The sequence below is a fragment of the Rhinolophus sinicus genome, chromosome 7 (genome assembly GCF_057876585.1).
Source record: "Rhinolophus sinicus isolate RSI-liver-muscle chromosome 7, RSI-T2T, whole genome shotgun sequence".
In the NCBI taxonomy this organism is placed as follows: Eukaryota; Metazoa; Chordata; class Mammalia; order Chiroptera; family Rhinolophidae; genus Rhinolophus; species Rhinolophus sinicus.
The window spans coordinates 29,989,498-30,010,340 of record NC_142507.1 but is presented as its reverse complement, the minus strand read 5'-3'; the positions used below and the strand labels follow the sequence as shown (position 1 = coordinate 30,010,340).

At 56.0% G+C, this 20,843-nt stretch overlaps 2 non-coding genes and 2 pseudogenes across 2 annotated transcripts; all 4 read right to left on the bottom strand.

Annotated features, from left to right (window-relative positions):
* Positions 1–8,899: 8,899 nt before the first annotated feature.
* LOC148757692 (5S ribosomal RNA) lies at positions 8,900–9,018 on the bottom strand. The gene has a single exon (XR_016021826.1). It is a non-coding gene; the product is annotated as a 5S ribosomal RNA (ribosomal RNA).
* An 855-nt stretch (positions 9,019–9,873) lies between these two features.
* LOC148757691 (5S ribosomal RNA) lies at positions 9,874–9,991 on the bottom strand (annotated as a pseudogene).
* A 9,119-nt stretch (positions 9,992–19,110) lies between these two features.
* LOC148757690 (5S ribosomal RNA) lies at positions 19,111–19,229 on the bottom strand. Its single transcript, XR_016021825.1, has one exon. It is a non-coding gene; the product is annotated as a 5S ribosomal RNA (ribosomal RNA).
* Positions 19,230–20,084: 855 nt separating this feature from the next.
* LOC148757689 (5S ribosomal RNA) lies at positions 20,085–20,202 on the bottom strand (annotated as a pseudogene).
* Positions 20,203–20,843: the final 641 nt, after the last annotated feature.

Below are 20,843 nucleotides of genomic sequence, written 5' to 3'. Positions count from 1 at the left end.
AAAGAATGACCGTCTTCAAAAGACAATAAAACGGAATGAGGAAACACTAATGAAAACAATATTTCAATGTAATGGACAGCTGAATGTTCTGACAGCTGAGAATAAAAGACTAACCTCTGAAATGCGGAGTGAAAAACGAAACAGAGAAAGACTGCAAACAGAAGTTGAATCCTGCCATTCTAGACTGGCTACCGCTATCCACGGTCTTGAGCAAAGTCAGAAATCTAAAAGAGGTGTACAGCTTGCTTTCCAGAGAGCAAGAGAGGAATGGTTTGTTTTACGGGACAAAGTGAATTTTGATGTGTCTAACCTAAAAGATAACAATGAGATTCTTTCTCAACAACTTTCTAAGGCTGAAAGTAAATTCAGTAGTCTAGAAACTAAGTGCCATCACACAGGAGTTGCTCTTAGAGAAACGACTTTGGTTTTAGAACGTGTTCACAGAGACCTAAGCCAAACAGAGTGTCAAAAAAAGGAAATTGAACACATGTATCAAAGTGAACGAGAAAAAGTGAACACACACATTGGAAAGCTGGAATCCCTAGAGGAGAGGTGTTCTCACCTACAAAGTAAAAATACATTGCTTCGACAGCAACGGCATGATGCTCGCAAAAAAAGTCACAATGAAAAGAGAGTAATTAGTATCCAAGACGAGTTTCAGGATATCATAAAAATCTTTCAAGCTCAAACTGAGAAACTAGATTGTATGCTGGAGGAGAGAAATAAGGTGTCACTTAAATGAAAGACTGTGTCATCATGAAAACATGAAAGCAGAAAGAGAAGTAAGTATCCAGAAAGAAACATAGTTTTCAAATTAACTGAAAGAAAATTCAATGTTCAGATATTTGATGACGGTGAAATGTTGAATGTAGTTGAATATTAAAAATATATAGACTACAAATATATAGCCCCCGCTCAGGGCAACCGAGGGGGTCGCAGGGTCCTCTCAGTCTCCTCTGGCCCTAGGGATGTGAAACCCAGGCCCTGGCCCTGGCCGGCCCCACCGATTGGCCCAAAGCCACGGGGAGCCACCCACGCCACCAGGGTGCAGCAGCTCCAGTCTTCAGCCAACCTTGGTCACAAGCCTTCAGCGACCGGAGTCCCGCCAGATCTCCAGTCCCTTCACTGGCTACACGTCATGTCTCCTGACCCAGGGAGGTGAGAGAGGATGAGAGAAGGCCAGAGATGGAGCAAGAGAGAGACGGAGAGAGACAGACGGGGACTGTGGACCAGACTCCCAGAGAGCAGTTTCCAGGCTCTGGGCCTCGCGTAGAGGGGTGCTGCGTGGGGGCTGCATTGTCATCAGCTGTGACGGCTTGGGCATCAGCTGTTGCCAGTTGGCCACTGGCCACTGGAGGAGCTGCGGTGGCCAAGCTAGAAAGCGCGGATGGTGGACTGCAAATTGCAGAGGGGCGCGGATTGCAGTTGGCCGGCTTGGTGTGTCGGTCGGTTGGTGGGTCGGTTGGTTGGCAGAGAAGCGGCCGGCAGGTTGGGGATCGTGCGGCTCCAGCTTGCTGCGTCTCCGAGCCAGCCGCCCGTGAGAAATGGTGCTATGAGCCCCCTATCCATGGCTCCGTTGGTGTTTCTTCTTGGCCTCGTCATATCCTGCGCTCTTGTGCGGGCAGAGGGACTAGAGTCCCCGCAGGACCGGGACCAACAGACAGAACGGGAGGAGGAGGAGGCAGCGCGATGGAAATATACACGTATATGTGCATGTATGTATCTAGACATACAGAGAGACTCGGACAGAGACAGAGAAAGAGGGGGCTGGCACGCGGGGAGAGAGCTCCTGAGCGAGAGCCACAGCCCAACAGGTATGTCACAGAGCCAGACGGACAGGGGGTGGAGGTTGAGGGGGAGGGACGCACAGGCTGGGACACGGACTGGGACGGACGCACTGAGGCTGTGTTGAGGTGGCAGCTTCTCCACCGGTGTGTGGTCGTGCCCGGGGCTGGGCTCGGCTAAGGAGGCAGTGCCCGGGCTTTGGCAGTCACCCTCGAAGCCCCCGGCGCGGGCCGCCAGGGTCTCCGGAGCGCCGGTGGGCTCCGAGCCCCGCCCAGGGTCCCGCCCGCGGGAGGAGAGTGGCAGCCCTAGGCACCCTCGTTGTGAGGGTTGTGTGCCTGCATGCCTGCTCTTCCCTTGTGGTGGTCTCCCCTGGAGTCGATGGCGCGTGGTGCATTGGGGTGCTGCTCCCGCCGTCCCCTTGTTTGTCCCGGCTGTTTGTGTCCTGTGTGTCGGGGACACCCTGGCCGGCGGGAAGGGAGGGCTCCTGGCTCTTGTGGGAGACGGGAGGGGACGCGCGGGGGTGTGGGGCGAGGTGCCTGCCAGCGGAGACAGAAGACTCCGGTGGGGCAGGGCGGGTGGGCTTCCCGTTTGCCCGAGGTCATGCCGATCCTGTGTGTCGGGTCCCAGGGGCAGGCGCAGGGATGGGCGTCCCTGGGCTCGGGCCGAGGTGCAAAGGACCGGCATGTCCTTGGATGGAGAGAGCCTGGTGGAGGCCTGCGCCGGCAGGCAGCCCTGGGCTTGGGCGTTGGGGGTTGCGGGGGCGGCAGGTTCGGGGAGCAAGAGGGAGCCCTGCGAAGGCGGGGGCGGCGGCGGCGAGCGAGACGCGGCTAAGTGCGGCAGGCTGAGGGCCTGCCTCGGCCAAGAGCACTAAGAAGAGGGAGTGGGGGGGAGCCCTGGCCAACGGGCCTGGTGTGCGACCGGGGATGCGAGCTTGTAGTGCCGGGCGGCTGACCCTCCTCTGGCCAGGGGGACCTTCGGCTGGCTGGGCGGCTGCAGAGGGGGAGGGGCGGCAGGGGTTCGGAGGGAGCCACGACGGGGCGGCGGCGCAAAAGGAGAGGCGAGCAAAAGCCTACAGGTATTCCCAGGCGATCTCCCAACCAAGTACTAACCAGGCCCCTCCCTGCTTACTCCCCAGATTAGAGGAGATAGGGCGCATTCAGGGTGGTATGGCCGGAGACGCTGGGACACGGATCCCCGCGCCCCAAGAGCCTGCACCCGGCCTGCCTCGTGAACGCGCGCCATGCAGATGCGCAGCTCCGGTGGCGAGCATCGACCCGCTGCCGGCTCTGCCAGCACCGCGTCCCCCCCCCCAGTCCGGCTCCCCGCCTCCTCCGGACGCCGCCGGCCTGGGCGGCGGGCTACTCTTGGCCCGCAGCGAGGCCCCTTCGCGCCACCCGTGGCTCCACGGGCCTCTGTCACTTCCCTGACGGTGACAGAAGTCTCGGCGCCCTGGCATCCTGGGACTCCCCGGGCCCCGAACGGCTTACACCCCGCCCCCCCACCCCAACCCCGCTCACCCCCACCCCCAGCCCCACCTCCCCAGACCCGCCTGGCTGCTCTGCGGTCCCCCGCTCATGGCAAGCGAGGGCGTCGCAGGGTCCTCTCAGGCCCCTCCGGCCCTAGGCACGCGCGACCCTGGCCCTGGCACTGGCCGGCCCCACCGACTGGCCCAAAGCCACGGGGAGCCACCCGTGCCACCAGGGTGCAGCGGCTCCAGTCTGCCGTCACCCTTCGTCACACAGCCTTCCGTCTGGGCCCTCGCCCCTCGTCAGCGACCAGCGGCCCACCCGATCTCCGGTCCCTTCACTGGCTACACGTCACCTCGCCTGACCCAGGGAGGTGAGAGAGAGGATGAGAGAAGGCCAGAGACGGAGCAAGAGAGAGGCGGAGAGAGACAGACGGGGACTGTGGGGACAGAGTCCCAGAGAGCCGTTTCCAGGCCCTGGGCCTCGCGTGGAGGGGTGCTGCCTCGGGTGGTGCACGGTCATCAGCTGTGACCGCTTGGCCGTCAGCTGTTGCCAGTTGGCCATGGGCCACCCGTACAGCGGCGGTGGCCAAGCTAGGAAGCGCGGATGGTGGACTGCAAATTGCAGAGGGGCGCGGATTGCAGTTGGCCGGCTTGGTGTGTCGGTCGGTTGGTGGGTCGGTTGGTTGGCAGAGAAGCGGCCGGCAGGTTGGGGATCGTGCGGCTCCGGCTTGCTGCGTCTCCGAGCCAGCCGCCCGTGAGAAATGGTGCTATGAGCCCCCTATCCATGGCTCCGTTGGTGTTTCTTCTTGGCCTGGCCATATCCTGCGTTCTTGTGCGGGCAGAGGGACTAGAGTCCCCGCAGGACAGGGACCGACAGACAGAACGGGAGGAGGAGGAGGAGGCAGCGCGATGGAAATATACACGTATATGTGCATGTATGTATCTAGACATACAGAGAGACTCGGACAGAGACAGAGAAAGAGGGGGCTGGCACGCGGGGAGAGAGCTCCTGAGCGAGAGCCACAGCCCAACAGGCATGTCACAGAGCCAGACGGACAGGGGGTGGAGGTTGAGGGGGAGGGACGCACAGGCTGGGACACGGACTGGGACGGACGCACTGAGGCTGTGTTGAGGTGGCAGCTTCTCCACCGGTGTGTGGTCGTGCCCGGGGCTGGGCTCCGCTAAGGAGGCAGTGCCCGGGCTTTGGCAGTCACCCTCGAAGCCCCCGGGGCGGGCCGCCAGGGTCTCCGGAGCACCGGTGCCGGTGGGCTCCGAGCCCCGCCCAGGGTCCCGCCCGCGGGAGGAGAGTGGCAGCCCTAGGCACCCTCGTTGTGAGGGTCGTGTGCCTGCGTGCCTGCTCTTCCCCTTGTGGTGGTGTGGGGAGCTGGAGCATCAAGGGTTAAGAAAATGTAGCTACAAGCAGAGGTTGGGAGGATGGCTGAGGGGAACTCCGATAAGCATAAAGAACAAACAGACACCTGCTGTTCTGGGAATGGGACAATATCAAAAGGTCTAAAGTCAGTCAGGGCCAAACTTTGGAAAAAACGTAACTAATCTGTACTTGCTGCCTCGGCCGCTTTATGTAACCTTCTTGCTTCTGTCTGTATAAAAGCATGCTGAAAAATCAAGCAGGCGCAGCAGTCTAGTCAGAACTGCTCGCCCTCCCGATCCCATCTTTGTCTCTTGTCCAATTTTTTCTCAATCCTCACTCCCCACTTCAGGAACCGTTCGTCTCGTCGGCAGGCTCCGACAAGTGGCGCCCGAACAGGGACCTGAATACTGGGGAATCAGTGAAGGACTCCGCTTGCAAATGAGACGCGTCGAATAAGGTTAGTGAAAGCGGTGAGATACCATAGTCGGGAGTAAAATAAAATGGGACAGGGTCACAGTAAAAGGCTGTTTACTCACATGTTAAGGAGCATGCTAAAAGCTAGAGGAGTTAAAACCAGTGAAGCACAGTTGCTTCGATTTTTAGAATTTGTAGTACAAATATGTCCCTGGTTCCCCCGAAGAAGGGACTTTAAACTTAGAAACTTGGGAAAAGGTGAGAGAGCGTTTACAGGGATATTATGATGCTCATGGACCCTCTGAAGTACCAGTAGATACTTTTTCCTTATGGAATTTGGTTAGGGATGTGATCGATCCTAGACACGAGGGAATCACATACTCTGAAAATGATCAACCCAAACTGGATCCCCCTTGGAAGCAGAGGGGCAAAGATTACAAGCTGCACTCACTTCCCTCTCTGTTCAAATGCAATTAGTCCAGGCTCAACAGACTGGGCCTTTATTAGAATCTCAATCAGAATAGAAGCCTAGGTTACAATTAAGCTCTCCTCCAAGTGTAGTTGCAGGGCTAGATCCACTGCCCGAGGCCCCTATCAACAGAAAAGAGATTCAAGCCGCCAAGCTGCTAGTACAGGAGCAACTTAAAAAGGGACACATTGCCCCCTCCAATTCTCCCGGGAATTCTCCCATGTTTGTTATTTAAAAAAAAAAAAAAAAAAAAAAAATCTGGTAGATAGAGATTATTACAAGATTTACAAAAAGTTAATAAAACCATGAAATTAATGGGAGCCTTACAGACAGGCTTGCCCTGTCCTGCAGCCATACCAAAAAACACATATAAAATTGTTTTGGACTGCAAAGATTGTTTTTATACTATACCTTTAAATCCTGATGACTGCCCCAGATTTGCTTTCAGTGTTCCTTCCGTTAATTTACAAGAACCTTTTAAGAGATAGCATTGGCTAGTGCTACCTCAGGGAATGGCTAGTAGCCCTACACTATGTCAAAAATTTGTATCAGCTGCAATAAAACCTACCCGAAGGACATTTCCAGATATTTACATCATCCACTACATGGATGACATACTTCTTGCCCACTCTTGTGAACCAAAGTTGCTTGCTGCTTTTGCTCATTTACAAAAAAAGCTCCACGATTATGGGCTAGTTATAGCCCCAGAAAAAATTCAGCAAGTGCCTCCTTACTCTTATCTGGGATATTGCTTAATGCCTCAGGCCGTTGTGCCTCAAGAAATACAAATCCGGCGAGATTGTTTAAAAACATCAAATGATTTCCAAAGGCTACTGGGAGACATTAACTGGATTAGACCTCAGTTGCGGTTGACAACCGGTGAATTACAACCTTTGTTTAAAATGTTACGTGGGGAAGCTGATCCTACTTCTCCCCGCGAGATAACACGGGGAAGAGGCTTTGCTTGTATTTCTCCAGGTCCGGAAGAAAAACCTTTGTGAATTCCTGGTCGGTGTTAAACCATACCATGAACGACAGCCCACAGAAGAGAAGACATCTAGAGATACCCATCCACGCCCCTAGGGTGTGGAAAAGCTCTCACTTTCCGCAGCCGCAGAAGGACTGTCCACTTCAGACCCTGTTAAATGGATAAAGACTTTGGGTAGAGGGTTTTTGCTGGGGATATTGCTCTTCTGTTTATTGTTCTGTTTATTTTACATAGTCCTCAGATGTGGACAAATAGCCCTCCGACGGGCTGTAAGTGAAACAACTACACGTTCTGTGTTTCTCATGCTTCAAAAACAAAAAAGGGGGAGATGTAGTCACACAACAGCCTAGCCGACTGTCCCCCCATGTCTTTCCTTAAGGAAAGAAGAGTCTGTAAGACTGTGCCTTTCTGGGACTCTGTTCCATTCTTGTGTTTACACCTTATGTCTCTCTGTCTGGTCCCCAGAAGATGGTTTGCAGCCAAAGACGGGTAAGATATCTCACGGGAGATACAACCTAAGCCAGGCGGAACCGAGTGGGGACCCCCAATGAGCTGCCTTAGAAGACCCAAAAAGGAGCCTTTCCTCCCCTTCCCCCTGCCTGGCAAAAGCCACTGCTGTCTCTGGCTTTCCTCTCTCACCTGATTGTGAGAGAAGTCATGAGGGCAATGAAGATCAGTTCTCTCCACTTATCTCAACAGAGCTGTTACAATATGAGTGACTTGACCCTGAGAAGGTAAGACATCATGGGACTTCATGCTTCGGCTGTTAACAGACAAAGGGTGATTGGACTAAACATTTTTTCTGCTATGAGGTATGAGTCTCACAGACCGTGTAAGAAAAAATGTTACTCTTGATCTTATCCAGTTTCATAAAGAGGTCTTGACACTGCAAGAGACCTCTCCTTTAAACACCGATATAGCTGATACTCTCAACAAACTTGTCTCTAGTTTTCACAATGTATTTCCATCATACTCTTCAATGCTTCGAATTATGGCCCCCCTTGTAATTCCGCTTGTTGTGATCCTCCTGATACTATGTTTCCTCCCCTGCATCACAAAAGCTGTGATGGGGATAGTCACAGATATTGATGGAGAAATTCACAAAATAAGGCTCCACATGGCTGATAGACCAAAAGCCACTGCCCCTGTCTAACCCCAAAGGAGATCGGTAGCCAATGACGGGTAATGATCAGTGGATGTCTTACGACCTAAGACAGGAGTCGATCGCTTTGGTGAAGGATATCCAATGACGGGTAAGTGAGAAGGTCTGTACTGACCACCTAAGCCAGGCACGATCTCAAAAACTAAACAAGGGGGAATTGTGGGGAGCTGGAGCATCAAGCGTTAAGAAAATGTAACTACAAGCAGAGGTTGGGAGGATGGCTGAGGGGAACTCCGATAAGCATAAAGAACAAACAGACACCTGCTGTCCTGGGAATGGGACAATATCAAAAGGTCTAAAGACAGTCAGGGCCAAACTTTGGAAAAACGTAACTAATCTGTCCTTGCTGCCTCAGCCGCTTTATGTAACCTTCTTGTTTCTGTCTGTATAAAAGCATGCTGAAAAATCAAGCAGGCGCAGCAGTCTAGTCAGAACCGCTCGCCCTCCCGATCCCATCTTTGTCTCTTGTCCAATTTTTTCTCAATCCTCACTCCGCACTTCAGGAACCGTTCGTCTCGTCGGCAGGCTCCGACATGGTGGTCTCTCCTGGAGTCCGAGGGCGTGCGGGGTGTTGGGGTGCTGCTCCCTCCGTCCCCTGGTTTGTCCCGGCTCTCTTTCCCCTGTGTGTCGGGGCCACCGCGGCCGGCGGGAACGGAGGGCTCCTGGCTCTTGTGGGAGACGTGAGGGGGCGCGCGCGCGGGGGTGTGGGGCGAGGTGCCGGCCAGCAGAGACAGAGGCCTCCGGTGGGGCGGGGCGGGTGGGCATCCCGTTTGCCGGAGGACACGCCGATCCTGTGTCTCGGGGCCCAGGTGCAGGCACAGGGATGGTCGTCCCCTGGGCTCGGGCCGAGGTGCGAAGGACCGGCACGTCCTGGGATGGAGAAAGTCTGGTGGAGGCCAGCGCCGGCAGGCAGCCCTGGGCTTGGGCTTTGGGGGCGGCGGGGGCGGGGAGCGGGAGGGAGCGCGGCGATGGCGGCAGCGGCGGCGGCGACCGCGGCTCGGTGAAGGGCTGCGGGCTGTCGGCCTGCGGGAGCGAAGAGGACTGAGAAGAGGGTGTGGGGGGGAGCCGGGGCCGACGGGCCTGGCGTGCGGCCCAGGCTGCGAGTTTGTAGTGCCGGCCGGCTGACCCGCCGCTGGCCAGGGGGACCTTCGGCGGGCTGGGCGGCTGCAGAGGGGCAAGGGGCGCCAGGGGTTCGGAGGGAGCCACGCCGGGGCGGCGGCGCAAAAGGAGAGGCGAGCAAAAGCCTACAGCACCCGGTATTCCCAGGCGGTCTCCCATCCAGGTACTAACCAGGCCCGACCCTGCTTAGCTTCCGAGATCAGACGAGATCGGGCGCGTTCAGGGTGGTATGGCCGTAGACGCTGGGACCCGGCTCCCGGCGCCCCAAGAGCCTGCTCCCCGCCTGCCTGGTGAGCGCGCGCCATGCAGCTGGGTCGCTCGGGTGGCGAGCATCTCCCTGCTGACCGGCTCCGCCAGCGCCTCACCTCCCGCCTGCTCCACGCCTCCTCCGGACGAATCTGGCGCGCGAGGCCCCTTCGCGCCATCCGTGGCTCCACGGGACTCTGCCATTACCCTGATGGTGACAGAAGTCGTGGAACTCTGGCATCCTGGGACTCCCTGTGACCCGACCGGAATACACCCCGCCCCCCTACCGCCACCAGGCCCACCCCGAACGCATCCCCAACGCTGGTCGCCAGCAGGCAGCCCTGTGTTTGGGAGTTGTGGGAGGAGCCCGCGGCAGCGGCGGCGAGGGCAGAGCTGGCGTCCACGGCGGTGGGGAGCGCGGTGATGGCGGTGGCGGCGGCGGCGGAGGCGGCGGCGGCGGGGCGGGGAGCGGGAGGGAGCGCGGCGATGGCGGCGGTGGCCGCGAGCGAGGTGAAGGCGGCGGCGACGGGGGCGGGGGCGGGGGCGAGGGCAGCGTTGTCGGCAGTAGCGGGCAGCGCGGTGCTGGCGGCGACGGCGACCGCGGCTCAGCGAACGGGTGCGGCCTGACGGCCTGCGGGAGCGAAGAGGACTAAGAAGAGGGTATGGCGGGGAGCCCGGGCCGACAAGCCTAGCGTGCGACCCGGACTGCCAGGTTGTACGTCCGGGCGGCGGACACGCCGCTGGTCAGGGGGACCTTCGGCGGGTTGGGCGGCTGCAGAGGGACAAGGGGCGCCAGGGGTTCGGAGGGAGCCACGCCCGGGCGGCGGCGCAAAAGGAGAGGCGAGCAAAAAGCCTACAGCACCCGGTATTCCCAGGCGGTCTCCCATCCAAGTACTAACCAGGCCCCTCCCTGCTTACTCCCCAGATTAGAGGAGATAGGGCGCGTTCAGGGTGGTATGGCCGGAGACGCTGGGACACGGATCCCCGCGCCCCAAGAGCCTGCACCCGGCCTGCCTCGTGAACGCGCGCCATGCAGATGCGCAGCTCCGGTGGCGAGCATCGACCCGCTGCCGGCTCTGCCAGCACCGCGTCCCCCCCCCCAGTCCGGCTCCCCGCCTCCTCCGGACGCCGCCGGCCTGGGCGGCGGGCTACTCTTGGCCCGCAGCGAGGCCCCTTCGCGCCACCCGTGGCTCCACGGGCCTCTGTCACTTCCCTGACGGTGACAGAAGTCTCGGCGCCCTGGCATCCTGGGACTCCCCGGGCCCCGAACGGCTTACACCCCGCCCCCCCACCCCAACCCCGCTCACCCCCACCCCCAGCCCCACCTCCCCAGACCCGCCTGGCTGCTCTGCGGTCCCCCGCTCATGGCAAGCGAGGGCGTCGCAGGGTCCTCTCAGGCCCCTCCGGCCCTAGGCACGCGCGACCCTGGCCCTGGCACTGGCCGGCCCCACCGACTGGCCCAAAGCCACGGGGAGCCACCCGTGCCACCAGGGTGCAGCAGCTCCAGTCTGCCGTCACCCTTCGTCACACAGCCTTCCGTCTGGGCCCTCGCCCCTCGTCAGCGACCAGCGGCCCACCCGATCTCCGGTCCCTTCACTGGCTACACGTCACCTCGCCTGACCCAGGGAGGTGAGAGAGAGGATGAGAGAAGGCCAGAGACGGAGCAAGAGAGAGGCGGAGAGAGACAGACGGGGACTGTGGGGACAGAGTCCCAGAGAGCCGTTTCCAGGCCCTGGGCCTCGCGTGGAGGGGTGCTGCCTCGGGTGGTGCACGGTCATCAGCTGTGACCGCTTGGCCGTCAGCTGTTGCCAGTTGGCCATGGGCCACCCGTACAGCGGCGGTGGCCAAGCTAGGAAGCGCGGATGGTGGACTGCAAATTGCAGAGGGGCGCGGATTGCAGTTGGCCGGCTTGGTGTGTCGGTCGGTTGGTGGGTCGGTTGGTTGGCAGAGAAGCGGCCGGCAGGTTGGGGATCGTGCGGCTCCGGCTTGCTGCGTCTCCGAGCCAGCCGCCCGTGAGAAATGGTGCTATGAGCCCCCTATCCATGGCTCCGTTGGTGTTTCTTCTTGGCCTGGCCATATCCTGCGTTCTTGTGCGGGCAGAGGGACTAGAGTCCCCGCAGGACAGGGACCGACAGACAGAACGGGAGGAGGAGGAGGAGGCAGCGCGATGGAAATATACACGTATATGTGCATGTATGTATCTAGACATACAGAGAGACTCGGACAGAGACAGAGAAAGAGGGGGCTGGCACGCGGGGAGAGAGCTCCTGAGCGAGAGCCACAGCCCAACAGGCATGTCACAGAGCCAGACGGACAGGGGGTGGAGGTTGAGGGGGAGGGACGCACAGGCTGGGACACGGACTGGGACGGACGCACTGAGGCTGTGTTGAGGTGGCAGCTTCTCCACCGGTGTGTGGTCGTGCCCGGGGCTGGGCTCCGCTAAGGAGGCAGTGCCCGGGCTTTGGCAGTCACCCTCGAAGCCCCCGGGGCGGGCCGCCAGGGTCTCCGGAGCACCGGTGCCGGTGGGCTCCGAGCCCCGCCCAGGGTCCCGCCCGCGGGAGGAGAGTGGCAGCCCTAGGCACCCTCGTTGTGAGGGTCGTGTGCCTGCGTGCCTGCTCTTCCCCTTGTGGTGGTGTGGGGAGCTGGAGCATCAAGGGTTAAGAAAATGTAGCTACAAGCAGAGGTTGGGAGGATGGCTGAGGGGAACTCCGATAAGCATAAAGAACAAACAGACACCTGCTGTTCTGGGAATGGGACAATATCAAAAGGTCTAAAGTCAGTCAGGGCCAAACTTTGGAAAAAACGTAACTAATCTGTACTTGCTGCCTCGGCCGCTTTATGTAACCTTCTTGCTTCTGTCTGTATAAAAGCATGCTGAAAAATCAAGCAGGCGCAGCAGTCTAGTCAGAACTGCTCGCCCTCCCGATCCCATCTTTGTCTCTTGTCCAATTTTTTCTCAATCCTCACTCCCCACTTCAGGAACCGTTCGTCTCGTCGGCAGGCTCCGACAAGTGGCGCCCGAACAGGGACCTGAATACTGGGGAATCAGTGAAGGACTCCGCTTGCAAATGAGACGCGTCGAATAAGGTTAGTGAAAGCGGTGAGATACCATAGTCGGGAGTAAAATAAAATGGGACAGGGTCACAGTAAAAGGCTGTTTACTCACATGTTAAGGAGCATGCTAAAAGCTAGAGGAGTTAAAACCAGTGAAGCACAGTTGCTTCGATTTTTAGAATTTGTAGTACAAATATGTCCCTGGTTCCCCCGAAGAAGGGACTTTAAACTTAGAAACTTGGGAAAAGGTGAGAGAGCGTTTACAGGGATATTATGATGCTCATGGACCCTCTGAAGTACCAGTAGATACTTTTTCCTTATGGAATTTGGTTAGGGATGTGATCGATCCTAGACACGAGGGAATCACATACTCTGAAAATGATCAACCCAAACTGGATCCCCCTTGGAAGCAGAGGGGCAAAGATTACAAGCTGCACTCACTTCCCTCTCTGTTCAAATGCAATTAGTCCAGGCTCAACAGACTGGGCCTTTATTAGAATCTCAATCAGAATAGAAGCCTAGGTTACAATTAAGCTCTCCTCCAAGTGTAGTTGCAGGGCTAGATCCACTGCCCGAGGCCCCTATCAACAGAAAAGAGATTCAAGCCGCCAAGCTGCTAGTACAGGAGCAACTTAAAAAGGGACACATTGCCCCCTCCAATTCTCCCGGGAATTCTCCCATGTTTGTTATTTAAAAAAAAAAAAAAAAAAAAAATCTGGTAGATAGAGATTATTACAAGATTTACAAAAAGTTAATAAAACCATGAAATTAATGGGAGCCTTACAGACAGGCTTGCCCTGTCCTGCAGCCATACCAAAAAACACATATAAAATTGTTTTGGACTGCAAAGATTGTTTTTATACTATACCTTTAAATCCTGATGACTGCCCCAGATTTGCTTTCAGTGTTCCTTCCGTTAATTTACAAGAACCTTTTAAGAGATAGCATTGGCTAGTGCTACCTCAGGGAATGGCTAGTAGCCCTACACTATGTCAAAAATTTGTATCAGCTGCAATAAAACCTACCCGAAGGACATTTCCAGATATTTACATCATCCACTACATGGATGACATACTTCTTGCCCACTCTTGTGAACCAAAGTTGCTTGCTGCTTTTGCTCATTTACAAAAAAAGCTCCACGATTATGGGCTAGTTATAGCCCCAGAAAAAATTCAGCAAGTGCCTCCTTACTCTTATCTGGGATATTGCTTAATGCCTCAGGCCGTTGTGCCTCAAGAAATACAAATCCGGCGAGATTGTTTAAAAACATCAAATGATTTCCAAAGGCTACTGGGAGACATTAACTGGATTAGACCTCAGTTGCGGTTGACAACCGGTGAATTACAACCTTTGTTTAAAATGTTACGTGGGGAAGCTGATCCTACTTCTCCCCGCGAGATAACACGGGGAAGAGGCTTTGCTTGTATTTCTCCAGGTCCGGAAGAAAAACCTTTGTGAATTCCTGGTCGGTGTTAAACCATACCATGAACGACAGCCCACAGAAGAGAAGACATCTAGAGATACCCATCCACGCCCCTAGGGTGTGGAAAAGCTCTCACTTTCCGCAGCCGCAGAAGGACTGTCCACTTCAGACCCTGTTAAATGGATAAAGACTTTGGGTAGAGGGTTTTTGCTGGGGATATTGCTCTTCTGTTTATTGTTCTGTTTATTTTACATAGTCCTCAGATGTGGACAAATAGCCCTCCGACGGGCTGTAAGTGAAACAACTACACGTTCTGTGTTTCTCATGCTTCAAAAACAAAAAAGGGGGAGATGTAGTCACACAACAGCCTAGCCGACTGTCCCCCCATGTCTTTCCTTAAGGAAAGAAGAGTCTGTAAGACTGTGCCTTTCTGGGACTCTGTTCCATTCTTGTGTTTACACCTTATGTCTCTCTGTCTGGTCCCCAGAAGATGGTTTGCAGCCAAAGACGGGTAAGATATCTCACGGGAGATACAACCTAAGCCAGGCGGAACCGAGTGGGGACCCCCAATGAGCTGCCTTAGAAGACCCAAAAAGGAGCCTTTCCTCCCCTTCCCCCTGCCTGGCAAAAGCCACTGCTGTCTCTGGCTTTCCTCTCTCACCTGATTGTGAGAGAAGTCATGAGGGCAATGAAGATCAGTTCTCTCCACTTATCTCAACAGAGCTGTTACAATATGAGTGACTTGACCCTGAGAAGGTAAGACATCATGGGACTTCATGCTTCGGCTGTTAACAGACAAAGGGTGATTGGACTAAACATTTTTTCTGCTATGAGGTATGAGTCTCACAGACCGTGTAAGAAAAAATGTTACTCTTGATCTTATCCAGTTTCATAAAGAGGTCTTGACACTGCAAGAGACCTCTCCTTTAAACACCGATATAGCTGATACTCTCAACAAACTTGTCTCTAGTTTTCACAATGTATTTCCATCATACTCTTCAATGCTTCGAATTATGGCCCCCCTTGTAATTCCGCTTGTTGTGATCCTCCTGATACTATGTTTCCTCCCCTGCATCACAAAAGCTGTGATGGGGATAGTCACAGATATTGATGGAGAAATTCACAAAATAAGGCTCCACATGGCTGATAGACCAAAAGCCACTGCCCCTGTCTAACCCCAAAGGAGATCGGTAGCCAATGACGGGTAATGATCAGTGGATGTCTTACGACCTAAGACAGGAGTCGATCGCTTTGGTGAAGGATATCCAATGACGGGTAAGTGAGAAGGTCTGTACTGACCACCTAAGCCAGGCACGATCTCAAAAACTAAACAAGGGGGAATTGTGGGGAGCTGGAGCATCAAGCGTTAAGAAAATGTAACTACAAGCAGAGGTTGGGAGGATGGCTGAGGGGAACTCCGATAAGCATAAAGAACAAACAGACACCTGCTGTTCTGGGAATGGGACAATATCAAAAGGTCTAAAGACAGTCAGGGCCAAACTTTGGAAAAACGTAACTAATCTGTCCTTGCTGCCTCGGCCGCTTTATGTAACCTTCTTGCTTCTGTCTGTATAAAAGCATGCTGAAAAATCAAGCAGGCGCAGCAGTCTAGTCAGAACTGCTCGCCCTCCCGATCCCATCTTTGTCTCTTGTCCAATTTTTTCTCAATCCTCACTCCCCACTTCAGGAACCGTTCGTCTCGTCGGCAGGCTCCGACAAGTGGCGCCCGAACAGGGACCTGAATACTGGGGAATCAGTGAAGGACTCCGCTTGCAAATGAGACGCGTCGAATAAGGTTAGTGAAAGCGGTGAGATACCATAGTCGGGAGTAAAATAAAATGGGACAGGGTCACAGTAAAAGGCTGTTTACTCACATGTTAAGGAGCATGCTAAAAGCTAGAGGAGTTAAAACCAGTGAAGCACAGTTGCTTCGATTTTTAGAATTTGTAGTACAAATATGTCCCTGGTTCCCCCGAAGAAGGGACTTTAAACTTAGAAACTTGGGAAAAGGTGAGAGAGCGTTTACAGGGATATTATGATGCTCATGGACCCTCTGAAGTACCAGTAGATACTTTTTCCTTATGGAATTTGGTTAGGGATGTGATCGATCCTAGACACGAGGGAATCACATACTCTGAAAATGATCAACCCAAACTGGATCCCCCTTGGAAGCAGAGGGGCAAAGATTACAAGCTGCACTCACTTCCCTCTCTGTTCAAATGCAATTAGTCCAGGCTCAACAGACTGGGCCTTTATTAGAATCTCAATCAGAATAGAAGCCTAGGTTACAATTAAGCTCTCCTCCAAGTGTAGTTGCAGGGCTAGATCCACTGCCCGAGGCCCCTATCAACAGAAAAGAGATTCAAGCCGCCAAGCTGCTAGTACAGGAGCAACTTAAAAAGGGACACATTGCCCCCTCCAATTCTCCCGGGAATTCTCCCATGTTTGTTATTTAAAAAAAAAAAAAAAAAAAAAATCTGGTAGATAGAGATTATTACAAGATTTACAAAAAGTTAATAAAACCATGAAATTAATGGGAGCCTTACAGACAGGCTTGCCCTGTCCTGCAGCCATACCAAAAAACACATATAAAATTGTTTTGGACTGCAAAGATTGTTTTTATACTATACCTTTAAATCCTGATGACTGCCCCAGATTTGCTTTCAGTGTTCCTTCCGTTAATTTACAAGAACCTTTTAAGAGATAGCATTGGCTAGTGCTACCTCAGGGAATGGCTAGTAGCCCTACACTATGTCAAAAATTTGTATCAGCTGCAATAAAACCTACCCGAAGGACATTTCCAGATATTTACATCATCCACTACATGGATGACATACTTCTTGCCCACTCTTGTGAACCAAAGTTGCTTGCTGCTTTTGCTCATTTACAAAAAAAGCTCCACGATTATGGGCTAGTTATAGCCCCAGAAAAAATTCAGCAAGTGCCTCCTTACTCTTATCTGGGATATTGCTTAATGCCTCAGGCCGTTGTGCCTCAAGAAATACAAATCCGGCGAGATTGTTTAAAAACATCAAATGATTTCCAAAGGCTACTGGGAGACATTAACTGGATTAGACCTCAGTTGCGGTTGACAACCGGTGAATTACAACCTTTGTTTAAAATGTTACGTGGGGAAGCTGATCCTACTTCTCCCCGCGAGATAACACGGGGAAGAGGCTTTGCTTGTATTTCTCCAGGTCCGGAAGAAAAACCTTTGTGAATTCCTGGTCGGTGTTAAACCATACCATGAACGACAGCCCACAGAAGAGAAGACATCTAGAGATACCCATCCACGCCCCTAGGGTGTGGAAAAGCTCTCACTTTCCGCAGCCGCAGAAGGACTGTCCACTTCAGACCCTGTTAAATGGATAAAGACTTTGGGTAGAGGGTTTTTGCTGGGGATATTGCTCTTCTGTTTATTGTTCTGTTTATTTTACATAGTCCTCAGATGTGGACAAATAGCCCTCCGACGGGCTGTAAGTGAAACAACTACACGTTCTGTGTTTCTCATGCTTCAAAAACAAAAAAGGGGGAGATGTAGTCACACAACAGCCTAGCCGACTGTCCCCCCATGTCTTTCCTTAAGGAAAGAAGAGTCTGTAAGACTGTGCCTTTCTGGGACTCTGTTCCATTCTTGTGTTTACACCTTATGTCTCTCTGTCTGGTCCCCAGAAGATGGTTTGCAGCCAAAGACGGGTAAGATATCTCACGGGAGATACAACCTAAGCCAGGCGGAACCGAGTGGGGACCCCCAATGAGCTGCCTTAGAAGACCCAAAAAGGAGCCTTTCCTCCCCTTCCCCCTGCCTGGCAAAAGCCACTGCTGTCTCTGGCTTTCCTCTCTCACCTGATTGTGAGAGAAGTCATGAGGGCAATGAAGATCAGTTCTCTCCACTTATCTCAACAGAGCTGTTACAATATGAGTGACTTGACCCTGAGAAGGTAAGACATCATGGGACTTCATGCTTCGGCTGTTAACAGACAAAGGGTGATTGGACTAAACATTTTTTCTGCTATGAGGTATGAGTCTCACAGACCGTGTAAGAAAAAATGTTACTCTTGATCTTATCCAGTTTCATAAAGAGGTCTTGACACTGCAAGAGACCTCTCCTTTAAACACCGATATAGCTGATACTCTCAACAAACTTGTCTCTAGTTTTCACAATGTATTTCCATCATACTCTTCAATGCTTCGAATTATGGCCCCCCTTGTAATTCCGCTTGTTGTGATCCTCCTGATACTATGTTTCCTCCCCTGCATCACAAAAGCTGTGATGGGGATAGTCACAGATATTGATGGAGAAATTCACAAAATAAGGCTCCACATGGCTGATAGACCAAAAGCCACTGCCCCTGTCTAACCCCAAAGGAGATCGGTAGCCAATGACGGGTAATGATCAGTGGATGTCTTACGACCTAAGACAGGAGTCGATCGCTTTGGTGAAGGATATCCAATGACGGGTAAGTGAGAAGGTCTGTACTGACCACCTAAGCCAGGCACGATCTCAAAAACTAAACAAGGGGGAATTGTGGGGAGCTGGAGCATCAAGCGTTAAGAAAATGTAACTACAAGCAGAGGTTGGGAGGATGGCTGAGGGGAACTCCGATAAGCATAAAGAACAAACAGACACCTGCTGTCCTGGGAATGGGACAATATCAAAAGGTCTAAAGACAGTCAGGGCCAAACTTTGGAAAAACGTAACTAATCTGTCCTTGCTGCCTCAGCCGCTTTATGTAACCTTCTTGTTTCTGTCTGTATAAAAGCATGCTGAAAAATCAAGCAGGCGCAGCAGTCTAGTCAGAACCGCTCGCCCTCCCGATCCCATCTTTGTCTCTTGTCCAATTTTTTCTCAATCCTCACTCCGCACTTCAGGAACCGTTCGTCTCGTCGGCAGGCTCCGACATGGTGGTCTCTCCTGGAGTCCGAGGGCGTGCGGGGTGTTGGGGTGCTGCTCCCTCCGTCCCCTGGTTTGTCCCGGCTCTCTTTCCCCTGTGTGTCGGGGCCACCGCGGCCGGCGGGAACGGAGGGCTCCTGGCTCTTGTGGGAGACGTGAGGGGGCGCGCGCGCGGGGGTGTGGGGCGAGGTGCCGGCCAGCAGAGACAGAGGCCTCCGGTGGGGCGGGGCGGGTGGGCATCCCGTTTGCCGGAGGACACGCCGATCCTGTGTCTCGGGGCCCAGGTGCAGGCACAGGGATGGTCGTCCCCTGGGCTCGGGCCGAGGTGCGAAGGACCGGCACGTCCTGGGATGGAGAAAGCCTGGTGGAGGCCAGCGCCGGCAGGCAGCCCTGGGCTTGGGCTTTGGGGGCGGCGGGGGCGGGGAGCGGGAGGGAGCGCGGCGATGGCGGCAGCGGCGGCGGCGACCGCGGCTCGGTGAAGGGCTGCGGGCTGTCGGCCTGCGGGAGCGAAGAGGACTGAGAAGAGGGTGTGGGGGGGAGCCGGGGCCGACGGGCCTGGCGTGCGGCCCAGGCTGCGAGTTTGTAGTGCCGGCCGGCTGACCCGCCGCTGGCCAGGGGGACCTTCGGCGGGCTGGGCGGCTGCAGAGGGGCAAGGGGCGCCAGGGGTTCGGAGGGAGCCACGCCGGGGCGGCGGCGCAAAAGGAGAGGCGAGCAAAAGCCTACAGCACCCGGTATTCCCAGGCGGTCTCCCATCCAGGTACTAACCAGGCCCGACCCTGCTTAGCTTCCGAGATCAGACGAGATCGGGCGCGTTCAGGGTGGTATGGCCGTAGACGCTGGGACCCGGCTCCCGGCGCCCCAAGAGCCTGCTCCCCGCCTGCCTGGTGAGCGCGCGCCATGCAGCTGGGTCGCTCGGGTGGCGAGCATCTCCCTGCTGACCGGCTCCGCCAGCGCCTCACCTCCCGCCTGCTCCACGCCTCCTCCGGACGAATCTGGCGCGCGAGGCCCCTTCGCGCCATCCGTGGCTCCACGGGACTCTGCCATTACCCTGATGGTGACAGAAGTCGTGGAACTCTGGCATCCTGGGACTCCCTGTGACCCGACCGGAATACACCCCGCCCCCCTACCGCCACCAGGCCCACCCCGAACGCATCCCCAACGCTGGTCGCCAGCAGGCAGCCCTGTGTTTGGGAGTTGTGGGAGGAGCCCGCGGCAGCGGCGGCGAGGGCAGAGCTGGCGTCCACGGCGGTGGGGAGCGCGGTGATGGCGGTGGCGGCGGCGGCGGAGGCGGCGGCGGCGGGGCGGGGAGCGGGAGGGAGCGCGGCGATGGCGGCGGTGGCCGCGAGCGAGGTGAAGGCGGCGGCGACGGGGGCGGGGGCGGGGGCGAGGGCAGCGTTGTCGGCAGTAGCGGGCAGCGCGGTGCTGGCGGCGACGGCGACCGCGGCTCAGCGAACGGGTGCGGCCTGACGGCCTGCGGGAGCGAAGAGGACTAAGAAGAGGGTATGGCGGGGAGCCCGGGCCGACAAGCCTAGCGTGCGACCCGGACTGCCAGGTTGTACGTCCGGGCGGCGGACACGCCGCTGGTCAGGGGGACCTTCGGCGGGTTGGGCGGCTGCAGAGGGACAAGGGGCGCCAGGGGTTCGGAGGGAGCCACGCCCGGGCGGCGGCGCAAAAGGAGAGGCGAGCAAAAAGCCTACAGCACCCGGTATTCCCAGGCGGTCTCCCATCCAAGTACTAACCAGGCCCCTCCCTGCTTACTCCCCAGATTAGAGGAGATAGGGCGCGTTCAGGGTGGTATGGCCGGAGACGCTGGGACACGGATCCCCGCGCCCCAAGAGCCTGCACCCGGCCTGCCTCGTGAACGCGCGCCATGCAGATGCGCAGCTCCGGTGGCGAGCATCGACCCGCTGCCGGCTCTGCCAGCACCGCGTCCCCCCCCCCAGTCCGGCTCCCCGCCTCCTCCGGACGCCGCCGGCCTGGGCGGCGGGCTACTCTTGGCCCGCAGCGAGGCCCCTTCGCGCCACCCGTGGCTCCACGGGCCTCTGTCACTTCCCTGACGGTGACAGAAGTCTCGGCGCCCTGGCATCCTGGGACTCCCCGGGCCCCGAACGGCTTACACCCCGCCCCCCCACCCCAACCCCGCTCACCCCCACCCCCAGCCCCACCTCCCCAGACCCGCCTGGCTGCTCTGCGGTCCCCCGCTCATGGCAAGCGAGGGCGTCGCAGGGTCCTCTCAGGCCCCTCCGGCCCTAGGCACGCGCGACCCTGGCCCTGGCACTGGCCGGCCCCACCGACTGGCCCAAAGCCACGGGGAGCCACCCGTGCCACCAGGGTGCAGCAGCTCCAGTCTGCCGTCACCCTTCGTCACACAGCCTTCCGTCTGGGCCCTCGCCCCTCGTCAGCGACCAGCGGCCCACCCGATCTCCGGTCCCTTCACTGGCTACACGTC